The sequence below is a fragment of the Haemaphysalis longicornis genome, unplaced genomic scaffold (genome assembly GCF_048455015.1).
Source record: "Haemaphysalis longicornis isolate Haplotype H1 unplaced genomic scaffold, Haemaphysalis longicornis Haplotype H1 scaffold_13, whole genome shotgun sequence".
Classification (NCBI taxonomy): Eukaryota; Metazoa; Arthropoda; class Arachnida; order Ixodida; family Ixodidae; genus Haemaphysalis; species Haemaphysalis longicornis.
This window is the reverse complement of record NW_027526233.1, coordinates 19,042,643-19,052,174: the sequence shown is the minus strand read 5'-3', so window position 1 is coordinate 19,052,174 and position 9,532 is coordinate 19,042,643.

Below are 9,532 nucleotides of genomic sequence, written 5' to 3'. Positions count from 1 at the left end.
CAGCAAAAGAGGCACATCAATTAAAGGAACGACGATTTGTGCCCACTGTTTAATAAATGAATTTTGGTGTCAACTGACGCTGATAATTAAGCAACGCTGCGGTGAAGGCTAGACGGCTGGTAGTTGCGCGCGGGCTCACTTTGATGTGGCTGCATTGGACCCAAAATGCTGGGTTTGTGCTGCTGCACAGCGTGACTGAGTCATCTACTTGCGCGACAATCAGTGACCGGCCTCAGTACAGTGAACGTACTGTGGCTGAACTCTAATTCCTGCAGCATGGCCGTATTTCCGGCACCTTTATTCCGGCTGGAGTCCGAGGACAGCATCTCGGGTGTCCTCCGGTGGCCGTACTTCGGCCGTACACAGGTGGCTTTGGAATGGCCGGAGACCTACGGCTGGAATCTGCCCGTATAACCTTAGCCGGTCGACTGTCCGATGGACACGGGCCGTTGGACAGCCGTGGGAGTACGGCTGAATACGGCCAAAAGGCCCACATTTGGACACGGGCGGAACATGGGTGCCGGACAACGGCTGGGCAAAAAATCACCGGCCAAAGTACACCGGCTTGAGCTAGGCCGAACAGTCCTGTGCTGCCTGGGTGTGCGTCAAAAGATGTCGTTGTGGTGAAACTTCGGTAGCAGGAATAAACCACTTGGTCGAACTTAACGCGAGGCCGTAGATGCGGCAATATCACAACACTGATGAATGACTAATGGCCGCTTTTCGCGTGTCTAAGTGGCGGTACTCTAATACCTTATCCCCAAACACCACACTAATACTGACACCAGACTCGGCTTCTCTGGCGGAAAATGCAGGGTCGTGCTTAGCCTCACGCACACGCTCTGCGTTCTGGGCAAGACCGGCTGTATTTAAGAAACGTAGTCCTGCCTAGCTTCCAATAATATCCGCAAACATAATCTGTACTGGTAATCAGGGGGTGGGGTCCACTTGTTTACCAGTAATCATCCACACTGCGGTTTCTATGCTCGTTTTGTGGTCTGCTTAACGACTTCAATAAATTATCAGCACTATGTTATATGCCTAATTAGCATGGAGCATGTGCTGGGCGCCTTAGGCCTTGGTTACTTGACATTTTTCCAAAGGAAATCGTTTTTGCCCACGGCGATGAAACCGTTCGTGGTAGACGTATACAGGTTGGCTGTAAAATAATACATCTGGAGTAGAAGCCGACAGGGAAGTCACATGCGCCTACTGGCGTCGGCGAATAGATTGCAGCATAGTTTGCCTTGCGCACATTTATGCGTGGGTGTTAATCCTTCGCGAACTATTGAATCAGATAACAAAACACTGGCTTTCGAAAGCGAAACTTCTGTCTACTGATGACAGGCGATACATACATCCCGTAAAGGAATATAGTCTACGGGGCTTCCATAGAGGCGGTAATGGGCGCCTAACTTCTAACGAACATAAAACAGTCGGGTGCTGCGAGGCACCGGGTAACATAACCCACAAAGAAACAAATCAGAGAGAATAGACTGCGGCAATACATATGGTACAATTTCAAGACCCCCCTCATGGTAAGCGGAGGTGCTGGCTCATTCAACTACAGTTGCCAGTGACGAGGCGCTTCCTTGGCATCCCTTCGCGCTTCGCTTTCCAATCTCCGTCCCTAAGTAAACCCGTTGTTGATACGTTTAGCGATTCTGGTCACTGGAAATGTCAACACAGAGCACTTTTGCAGTGGCCACCAAATACCTGATACCCGGTGTGCTTACCGCTTCTGTTGTCAGCGCCGACGCATAATGTGAGCGGATACCTGTGAATGGGTTAAGGCGCACGTTGCTTATCGCGAACTGCTGCCCACGAAACGTGCATCGAAGAATCGCTACCTCACTGAAGTAAGAATATCCCTCGGGGAATCAACTTGTAATAAAAATATTACCATCCCTTAGTTAGGGACGTTTCGAGAAGCGCGAAAGCGTAGTGACACCAAAACTGCATCAAAGGTGCGTGAAAACCTTCGCTGAAAGCGGGAACAAGAGATTGTTAAAACTTGGAAGTCCCAAACCGCCATTGTAGAACGAACCTGCGTGACGCAAAATGTAGTGCTACGTAAGTGCGCCTACCAAAATGAAAATGCGTATCAATACGTGGTTTATGATTTTAAGGAATGATATTAAGAATGATATACTACTGTACCTTCGCTATCGATACGTGTATCGTCTTAACTAGAAACTTATTTATTTCGCAGATTTCTTTGTATCCGTTTTGACACAATCAAATCCCAGTTTCAAGAACGCTCCTGGTGGCTAGAGAGCTGATGAGATATTTTTGGTAGAATAAATTGTGTACGGGGAAAGGCAATATATTTTTGATAGGACGCCAATGGTCCCATTAGGAAAGCGTTCCTTTATTTAAATCTTTAATGTCTATCTAATGTCTCTCTCCCTCGCCCTTGAAGCGCTGCGACTGGGTCTACATGTCTTACATTAAGGCACAAACACATCTAGATCCACGCACCGTTGGCGCACGGGAGTCGCTGTTATTTCCAGACGGAGGGCGTCATTGCCGCGATGTCCTTTGTTTGAATGGATATGCCGCGATTGTGAGTAGGGGGAATGTTATTCGGTTCCGCAACGAGCAGAAGCAGCTGCAGCACCGGCCGTCAGTGCAGCAGTGCGCCTCATCGAGTGTGATGACTCTGTGGTGACTGCTGCGCGGCAGAGTGAGGCTGGTGCATTCTGCTTTCTCCTACTTCTGCGCCTTCAGAAAATATGGATGCCTCTCTGTAACGACGTATAGGGGACCGAACGTAGGACAGGAGGCGCGGCTTTCACCGTTCATCAACGCCACACGCGGAATAACATCGCAAAAATGGTCGTGCCATGCACTGGCATGTGCATGTGTAGAAGGCGTATTTCTGTATTATTTAAAAGTGCAACCGGTCGTTGCCGTCATAATATAAGTCATATGACACGCACATTTCTTCCCAGAAATAGGTCAGGGCCACACGCATTTATTTAAACTAATTATGGAATTTAGGCTAATCAACTATTATTCATTAGTCATTGATTGGAATAAAATTCACCTTGATGTTACTAGGGCTTGTGAGGTATCAAATTAAAGGCATCGACAAAGGGAATCATTGGGGCAAATTAAACATTGCTTCCGGTTATACTCATGGGTTAGTCACGTGAGTCGTGGAATGGGTCAAACATTTAAATGATGCCGCTAGGGCTTGTCTCATAAAAATAAAAAGTCTCAATGAGGAGAATCACGTCGGACAAACTAAAAACTGTTTCCTGGTTATAGTCATGTGATAGTCCCGTAATTTATATATTGTGTTAAAAATCAAAGTGATGCCACTAGGGCTTGGGAGAGATCAGATTTAAGGTCTTGGTCTGGAATGTTTTCATACAAAAGATTTTGCGAAAAGTTAAAAACGAAAATTTTTGAATAAAATAGAAAAAATCACCAGATAAGGTGGCATCAGTAGATATCACAAACAGAGACAAGTCCGCGAAAAATCCTTATTAGGAAAGAGAGCGCATTGTGTACGAGATTTTCTATTTAGCTAGTACTTGTTTGTGTTTACTTTAAAGACAACATCAGGTGGAAAATATGTTTGCTGACAGTTTTTAGAACCCGATTATGTGTTTTATTACTGAACTCGCTTCTCTTGTGACGTGCCACGGCTGTCAAAGCTACTCATTTCAACGCCTAATGAGCTCCCGAACCTCAGTTAGCTGATAAATGTCATTCGCTTTAAGTGTCCTTCCGTGTTGTGTAGCGCAGAATTATGGGCAATTAATGAAAATGTCAGTCGCTCTAAATATCATTTCATCTGCCGTCTCAGAGTGGTATTACAAATGCTACGCAATTTCAATAGTAATCTGATATTTTTTCTCATAAAATAAACTATAAATGATCAGTTGAACCGTTTCTGGGACAGCCGCTATGTATCCAAAGTAATGTGACCGTCGCAGAACACTCCGTGCCAGTACATGGCTTGCACAACGTTCACACTGGACTCTTACCTGATGTAGTTGGCTTACGCGGTGCGCGATGGTAAAGTAACTCAAGGGCGAGGAGGGAACACATTGAGAGCCTTACATGTGTTACTCTCCGTTCACCCCGGAAAATATTTCAAGGGGAATATTTCTAAATACGGGCTGATATTTTCTGAGCCACTGCACAAACAAACAAATCGGGTTTGGATATATATACTGTAACGGTCGAATGAAGTGTGGTTCAAAGCTAAGCTATCTGATGAGAGACAAGAACTCTAGTTAATTACCGCCATAAGAACGGACGCCACAATGATGATCATGACATTTCTTTGTCGATGCCTCGAATCCATACGGTATTGGAATGAGTATCCACGTTTTGGGATGGCACATTAAGGCAATGATTGATCTATTACGTTTGCGTAATAAGCAATGGTGCAAAACCATCCAAACGATTGATTTTCGTTGCTGCCGAAAATACAAAAAAAGGTCATTTTGCGCTCGAGCAGCGCCGCATATGTGAATTCGCAAGTAAATTCGCAGCATTTAGAACGCGCTGTACGCTAATAAAATCTTATCGAGAAACGCTTAGGAGAGTTCCCATACATCCGGCGTATTGTAGATATGTGGAAGTGTTCACGTTTCATTTCACCCACTTAGGCGTTGTTAGTAGTGGTGTTCTGGTAAAGGTGGTGTGGCGAAGCACCGACCAATGGAAAACCGACGTCACAGCAATTCCAACCAGTGTCCTCAGGTTCAGAGGCACAGTTGGAGAAGACGAAGCCAGACGCGAATTAAGGAGAACAAAAGGCAGAACGGGCTCAAAATAAAAGAAAAAGGGAACGCTCCTAAGATAGCTTTACCGGTTGCAGAAAAGAGGTGCTCACAGCCTCTCCTAAACTTTCCTTATCTTTGTGGTTCACAAATAGTTCGCAAATGCAGGCTTCAATATTCAGATAGTTGTTTATTAAGATAGTTCTACAAAGACAACCCAAACAGGTATCTCAATATTGAGATACATGTATGTCGATTAATTCATAACACTAGTAAGGAGACGAAAAAAGGTATAGCGGTGTTACCTTGAAAGAGTAACCTGCCAAGGGTGCGTCACGGTGCTGTTGCGCCGCCTATTCCTAAAAAAGAGCGAAGTCGCCTCGAGTATTCTTACTGACAATAATCCTGAACGGCGCATGACGTGACTGTGGGGTTACTCGTTCCGTCAGCGGCTTGCGACATACTATCTACAGCATGAAGTCGTTGATACCAAATTTCACTACAGGAAAGTCTGGCACTGAAATCAGGTGAATTCATTGGACTGCTGGAAAAGGTTGCATTTTTACTTCACCTGCCTTTCAGATTCCTGTGCCTCGTGATTCACAACTCTCTTTTCCCTACGGTGGCTTGAGTTTCTTTTTCTCCTAGCAGCACCACAGTGCGTATGCACTAATTTGAAGCAAGCACTGCTTGCTTTCTTGAGACGCTGTGTGTTGCTTTTTTCGGCCGCTGTTATTTCCCGAAACAGAGCCATAGAAAGAAGAACTCTGAACACATGTAGAGAACGCAGGAAAACTGGATCAAATTGAGCAAACTTTGACCGCATCCATGATGCAGACAGAAAGAGGAAGGGACCAGCGGGGGGGGGGGGGGGGGGGCGAGAGAATGGGCTGTTACAAGTCCAGGTGGCCGAAACCTAACGTCTTTGGATGACATTTCCAGCAAAAAAAAAAAAACTAATCAGACGCGCTGCCTTATTGTATTATTTCAGTACAAAATTCAAATTATGGGTGTTTAATGCGCCGGGGCTGCGCACCTGTGCGACGAGGGCTCTGAAATATTTTGACCACCTCGGGATATTTGGCGCGAAACGAAATTTCGACATACCTTACAATCCCTAGTAACATAATCACAACACAATCACAAATTTTATACCTCACAATCCGTAGTGACATAAATTTGACTTTGAACCTGATCAATTAATAATGAATAAATAATTAAGCTAAATTAGGAAATTATTTAAAATGAACGGGGTTGCCGGACCTAATTTCTGCAAAACAAATGTCCGTGTCATATGACTGCCATCACCCCGGTAACAAGCAATTGCACTTTTTAACAAAACAGAAACACGTGTGCTCCACATGCGCACGCAGGGCAAGCCCCCCCACCCTATTTTTGAGATTTTCTTCCATGGGTGGCGCCTTTTAACGGTGCCCCTAAAGATCATCATCATCATCATCAGCAGCAGCAGCAAGAGCGTCACTTGTCCAACGTTCCAGCCCTACTGCAGCGAGAAAAACTACTGGGGAGTGATGACCGCGCTCGATCAAGGAAAAAAAAACGTGGTATGAACTCCGGGAGACGGCTTACTGCCCGTCCACAACTTCCGTTTTCCCCCGCTACGGCAAAAAAGAGGCCCCTAGTGTCGCGGCAAACTCCAGGTTCCCGTAATTATACCCAGTTGGCGCATATAATCGGGTTTATAGCCACGTGACTCGTGGCAGACAATGGACACGTCGGGGTAGCGCATGCTCGCGTCGGTAGTGAACGTGAATGTAGGTGTCATTTCGGCGGTACAGACGCCTAGTGAGGCCGTTTTACCCAGTTGACCTTTTGTGCTTTTGGCTTAAAACATGGAGGGTAGGTGTACTTACCGCACCCGTATTTTGCGTGAGTGCAGTTTCCCTGATTCTACCTTCATTATTTCTCTCATGCTTAGACCGGAGCTGCTTATGGATAGATTCCCTATACATTTTATAGTCAAGTCCACTGACGTCGCACAAAAATTTCGCGAGGCTTGTTCGCACTACTACTTTTGATGTGATCGCACTGTTGGAACCCTCAAGCGGCATTTCTCAAGCTCTAAAGCGCGACGGGTCTACGAACATCGTCCAATAGCGCCGCCACAAGACTACCACCCACGCCATCTCCGTCCAGTTGACCTTACCCCATCCTTTATACCCTTTCCCCGTCATGCCTACAGCGACCTCACCAGATAAATGCTTTACCACTCTCTCTCTCTCGCTCTCTTTCTCTCTCTCTCTCTCTCTCTCTCTCTCTCTCTCTCTCTCTCTCATTAGGTTCAAGATAGTTTATACTGGAACCCTTCGATATACAGTGTGCGCTGTAACTGGGCCAAAGCAGATTAAGTAATGCAGCGGCAGAAAATAGCCAGGTGAGCCAGCAAACCGGCAGCGGAATACACCATAGTCGTGCTCTCTATCAACGCATAGCGGCAGGGACTCTCCTCGGCGAGGCGCGTAGAAGTGAACTCTGTACAAAGGCGTGTTAACTCTGAGGTAATTGATTTTGCAGTCGCATGTCCTCCCCCCCCCCCCCTACATTCGTCGTGTATTGTGAACTTGGGAACTGTTTGGATGTTTTTGTTTTTAGGGCACCACTGTTACTAGTAGTCAGTGCGCCCGGATATGGTGTTTGTAATAAATTTTCAAACAATAATTTGTTGAGTGGCTGTCTGGAGGACACTATAGCAATATTTTATCGCGTGTCAGTGCTGTGCGCTATACAAAGCGGAAAATAAACTATCGAGCCACCCAACAACTTATTGTTTGAAAATTTATTACAAAGCCCATATCCCTGCGCAGTAACTACTAGTAACATTGGTGCCCTAAAAACAGAAAAAAATCCAACCAGTTCTCCAGTTGTTCGGGCAATAAACACAATACACGAAGAATATCTTTTGCGGCAAAACAGCGACTTCAAAAGACTTACCACACAGCTGACACCGCATTTAGAGTAGTTCAGTGTGCAAAGCATAGGGAACGATCATCTAATAACTAACTATATAGCTCGCATTAAAAAATAAAAAAAAAAACTTGTCGCATCTGTATTTCAGCAAGATGAAAGTGTTCACTTATATTTTTAAACTGTTAAATTTTGTTTTGTTTTGTTAAAGAGCAATAAAGTAAAACAAGTACAAGTTTTTTTCTGTTATTAGTTTAGTGCGTTTAAAATTAATTACGGGGTTTGTTAAAACATGCATTAACATATTTTAAAAACACACTATTTAATATCCTAGTTTAGACAAAATGCACGTTCTCATACAATGGCATAGAGAACTGGATAAGCAAAAGACAAAGCCTTCAACATATCTTGCCATTTCTCATTTCAGTTTTATACAGACTCCGTTAAAAATAAGTGCGTTTGCGCCCATTATACCCTGTTTCGTTATGCTGTTTTGTTATGGTGTTTCGTTAAACCCGGATTTCCTGCATGACGGGGTACCCAAAAGACCCTGTCCTAGTACCTTTTCATGTAGTGTGCCGCCTGCACGCGGTATTTGATTGTATAGGATGAGTGAGCATGCCTGTTGTGAATCATTGTAGGCGTCAGATGCCGGCACTGCTGCTTCTCAGAGGACAAGCTCGGGAGAAACGCAACTGTAAGTGTAACCGGCAGGAAACCAAAATTTATGGAAAATCAAGTAAATCAAGTGCCCTCTCGTTAAGGCGAACTCGGTTAAGACAACTTTCATGGTTTGGACGAACCACACTTTCGCTCTGTTGTATGCACACAATGCAAAAACGTTCACTTACGACGAATGTTTTATAATACGAAAATATTTCATGGTCCCTTTTTGTTCGTTTAAACGGGAGTGTACTGTTTATGGGTGAATTATCAAGAACGCGGGAAGACCCGTTCTCTAAATAGCGACCTTTAGGCTTGGCCCGACTATTACGGGTACCTCCCGGCTACAGAAGTCTGCAACACCGCATTTCTCGCACCTCCCTCGTACACACCCCAATCGTTCGTAGCGCTCTCTAACCACACACGCGGTCACGTTTGCCCGCCTTAACAGCGGCCTTCACTGTCTTCCGCCCTTCTTTTGGAATTCCACCACTGTGGGGGTCTTGGAAACTTTATTACCGTTCCCATCCCTTTGCCAACCTGCACTCCTTGCACACTCTATTTTGCAACGCGCACACGCGTTTATACAGGACACAGGACGTGGAAAGGCCTATGTGTCCAGAGTGTCGCAAGAGGGAAGTGGGGAACCTACGTACGACGTGACGTGTCATTACAAACATCGGCAGCGCTGCGAAAACAGCTCTCTCCCCTCTCCAAGGCAGCTTTCTACACGCGTTCTGTCCAGTCAGTCTTTTTCTCAGTGATATTTCATAGCTCGCTCTAATTCCCCTAGCTCTGCCGAGTTTTTTGTTCAATGCTCCTCCACAGCTCGCTCTACTGACGTATGGGCGGCAAATGTTTCCCGCTATTTTCATGAACAGCTTCCCTAGAAACATGAGGCTGAGCTCTACACATAGAGACCTTCTTCAGAGTGTACCAATATTTTAGAACGCCGGGTCTGTATGACAGGTTTTCTGTGTTTGAATAGCACCGTTGTTCGGAGATAGAGAGCAACAAAAGCGAACACAAGCAACAAAAGCGACAGCTCGCTCTACCTCTACTAGCTCTGCCCAGTTTTTTGTTCAGAGATCGTCCACAGCTCGCTCTACCGACGTATAAACGCCAAAGGTTTTCCGTTATTTCCATCAACAGCTTCCCTAGTAATATAAGAAACAGCGCTACACCTAGACAGTTTTTTTCGG